Here is a 3,685-nt window from a genome sequence, read left to right as displayed (position 1 = left end):
CATGTCTTGAGTTGTTTGAATAATTGAATCTTTGCCTTGAGATATGTATAATTTGGTATTGTAATTAAGGTTTTTATTTTCAATTTATGGCACCGAGTATTTACTGAAGTGTTCTATTTATATCCTATGAAAGACGTGGAATCCATATCCCCATTTAAGACGAAAAATTATTGGGCAATGTTAAATCTGCAGCCATTTTGGCAGTATCAACAAGCCACCCTCTCACATTGGTGGTGCCCACATTTTGAGAAATGAGGCCATGTATACAACCATAATGGTTACAAATTAGCAATCTCCAATTATTTTCATGGGTGCCGTATAGAAATCTTTCAGTAGTAATTTGTTCCATCTATATTTGGAGTGGGGGAAGTAAATGTTAGTCCTCCATTTAATACAATCTTATATAGCCGTGGTATGCTCTGTTTGCGTCACTGTGGGAGCTGGTGTATCTTCTTTGTTGTTATTCCTAACTGATAACTCTCTACATCTCTTGTGTTGTTTTAGCAAATTAATTTGTGCTGTAATTTTTCAGCACTTTTCATTTGCCAGGATGGTGAGAGTTAGTGTCCTGAATGATGCTCTCAAGAGCATGTACAATGCAGAGAAGATAGGAAAACGACAGGTCATGATCAGGCCATCCTTAAAAGTGATAACCAAGTTTCTTATTGTCATGCAGAAGCATGGTTTGTCCTCTTGCATAATTCATCTCCATCAATTTTAAAATTTTAGTCTTCTTTCTCATGAAAGTTGAAACAAGTTTGTTTGAAATATGTAAAGATATGTTTATTCGACTTTCAATTGGTGTTGTAGGTTACATTGGAGAGTTTGAGTACGTTGATGATCACATATCTGGAAAAATTGTGGTTGAATTGAATGGAAGGCTGAACAAATGTGGGGTTATTAGTCCTTGTTTTGATGTTGGGGTCAAAGAGATTGAACCTTGGATGGCCAGATTGCTCCCCTCAAGACAGGTTAGCCTTGGAAAATATTTGTTATTTAGTCTATGAATGAGGTGTTCTTGCTCATTGAAATGAAAATTAGAGGCTACAATTACTGGATTTTTTGGAATTGATTGGAGAATTATACTTCGTTCATACCTTTGTGAACCCTTTGAATTTGAGTGATATGCAACATTCACAATGTACACCGTGCCTATATTTTTCTTATGCTTCGTTTGTGATCTCACTGTATAATTTACATTTTGGGCTATGTGATAATGATAGATGCTTAATGATCTTGCAGTTTGAGTACATTGTGCTGACAACATCTACGGGTATTATGGACCATGAAAAAGCTAGGAGAAAGAATGTTGGTGGCAAAGTACTCGGCTTCTTTTATTGAAACTCGTTTCAGAGGATTGTTTTCAGAATTTGTGGTTTAGTGTTATTTTTACCCCTTTTATCCTTGAATTTGTGGGTACATTAAGCAGAAACTACAGTATAATGATGCTCTCGAAGATATTGAACCTGAAGAAATTCGTCCAATGGGAAACTATGCTATATCAATAACATGGCTAGATGGATTTACCCAGGTATTGGACCTATTTTATTTCCAAATAACTGTAATCTGCAAGCATTATTCATTAGACAAACACACGATAAGATTTCAACCAAGTGACAAAGTGATTAATTTTACTTTGCGGGATATATGAGTGAAGTTCTAATCATATTTTTCTTTTCCTATAGGCATAATTAAATGAAAATTGGATGGTGATTATATTTTGAACATTCTTAATACATACCAAATGCGCACTAAAAAAGATCATTAAGTGTCTTTAATTTTTCCTTTTATGTTGATTTTTGGATGTGGTGTAATTCATCATTTGGCTATATTTACTTATCTGCCAAAAAAAAAAAAATCTGATAAATTATAATTCTAATACATTTATGTAACTTTTACCTCCACCCCCCCCCTCTTCCCTATTTTGTCAATATTTGGAGGTTTTGTTTATGTTTGGATGAATAAAACACAGTTACTGATCATAGATCTACATAGTAATAGGCTTGTTATGTAACTATTATGTTATTCCAATTTCAGTGATTTTTTGGGTGCACAGTAGAGCTAGTTAGCATCGAGTGATGCTAAACATGCAGTTTTTTTTTTTTCTCCTTAGGTTAATAGGTACACTGTTGTCATACATGGAAAACCCTAGGAACTATTTTCTACAGATTAACACATGATAGGGCTTGTTGGGTGCAGCTTATTGGAGTTTGTTATACCTTTTTATTTTGAAAATATGGGTGAGAACTACTACATGCAACTTTTTAAAACTTACCAAGAAATTAGTTTAAATAAGATTTGAAAAAATTTATTATTAGAAAGTTACAGAAAGGATGTTTTTAATTTCTGTTTACTAATTATTAATTTTTAACTTATTAAAAGCTATGCCAAACAAAGTGTGCTCAAGAATATTAAAGTTTTTTATTGGTTAAATTATTTTATTTATTTATTTATTTATTTATGTTAAGGAATTTGCAAGATAAGATCTTTTGAACTTCCTTAGATATTATCTTTGTAATTATATAGTAGTTAATTTTTTATATTTTTTTGTAATTAAAATATTAACACATAATTATATTGTCATTAATTATTTTTATTTTTTGTTTTCAGATATTTCCCGAGTAGCAGTTTGCTTCTTGCGGAATACAGGCGTGTGAAGATTGCGATTTACTTTTGTTTTTGTTATCCACGGAAGAATCATGAGGGAAACTTTTATTTTTGATTTACGTTATTTTGAATTCTGAACAACATTATGTATTTAAACATTGTGTATGTATTATGCAATATTATGTAGTAGGATAATTTTGCTAATGTGTTGTAATGAATGAATGCAAGAATATTTGTATTATGGATGAATTGTTATTTTTGTACTGGGTTTTTTATATTATTATGTAATTATTGGTTTCTTTTTTAATTATTTTTATTTAATACAGGTAATTTTTATATTTTTAATAATTTTACTGCAGTTTATTTATTTATTTATTTATTTTTTGAGACGGCACCACATTGCCGTCGCAAATGATACTGGCAGATTGAGACAAAAGTTTTTTGCGACAGTACTCTTTGCCGTCGCAAATAATCTTTTAGCGACGGCACATCGTGCTGTCTCAAATATTTTTTAGCGACGGCATTTTTTGCCGTCGCAAATAACACCTTTAGCGACGGCAACACAGTGCCGTCTCAAAAAATTTCAGATTTTTTCGTATTAATGGCGATGGAAAAATGCCGTCGCAAAAAGCCAACTTTGCCATCGCAAAAAAAAGGCGACGGTAATGTCCCGTCGCTAAAACCCTTTTGCAACCCCCTTTGTTGCGACCCCCCACTTGCCGTCGCTAAAAGTCATCTGCCGTCGCAAAAAACCTTTTGAGACGGCATTTTGAGTATTTGCGACGGCATTTTACCGTCGCAAAAAGTCAAATTTTTTGTAGTGTCACTCATTATACAAATTACAAATATAAAAAATATCTTAAATTATGCCACATCATCAATTAGTATACTGATTAATACACTAATTGGTACATATAGCATTATTCATAGTTAATATTCCGCCTTCTTCACCAATCATACTAGCACCACGTGTCTGTATTTTCAGATTATCGAATAATCACGAATAATATTATATGCATCAATTGGTATACCAATTAGTGTACTAACCGATGATATGACATAATTTTAAAGATTTTGA

General features: G+C 32.3%; 1 long non-coding RNA gene across 1 annotated transcript; it reads left to right on the top strand.

Annotated features, from left to right (window-relative positions):
- Positions 1-1,245: 1,245 nt before the first annotated feature.
- On the top strand, positions 1,246-2,848 carry LOC145792920 (uncharacterized). Its single transcript, XR_014333126.1, has 2 exons — positions 1,246-1,531; positions 2,611-2,848. It is a non-coding gene; the product is annotated as an uncharacterized LOC145792920 (long non-coding RNA).
- Positions 2,849-3,685: the final 837 nt, after the last annotated feature.

Source organism: Camellia sinensis, chromosome 6 (genome assembly GCF_055761805.1).
Source record: "Camellia sinensis isolate YWXY chromosome 6, ASM5576180v1, whole genome shotgun sequence".
In the NCBI taxonomy this organism is placed as follows: Eukaryota; Viridiplantae; Streptophyta; class Magnoliopsida; order Ericales; family Theaceae; genus Camellia; species Camellia sinensis.
This window is presented reverse-complemented; position numbering and strand designations above follow the sequence as displayed.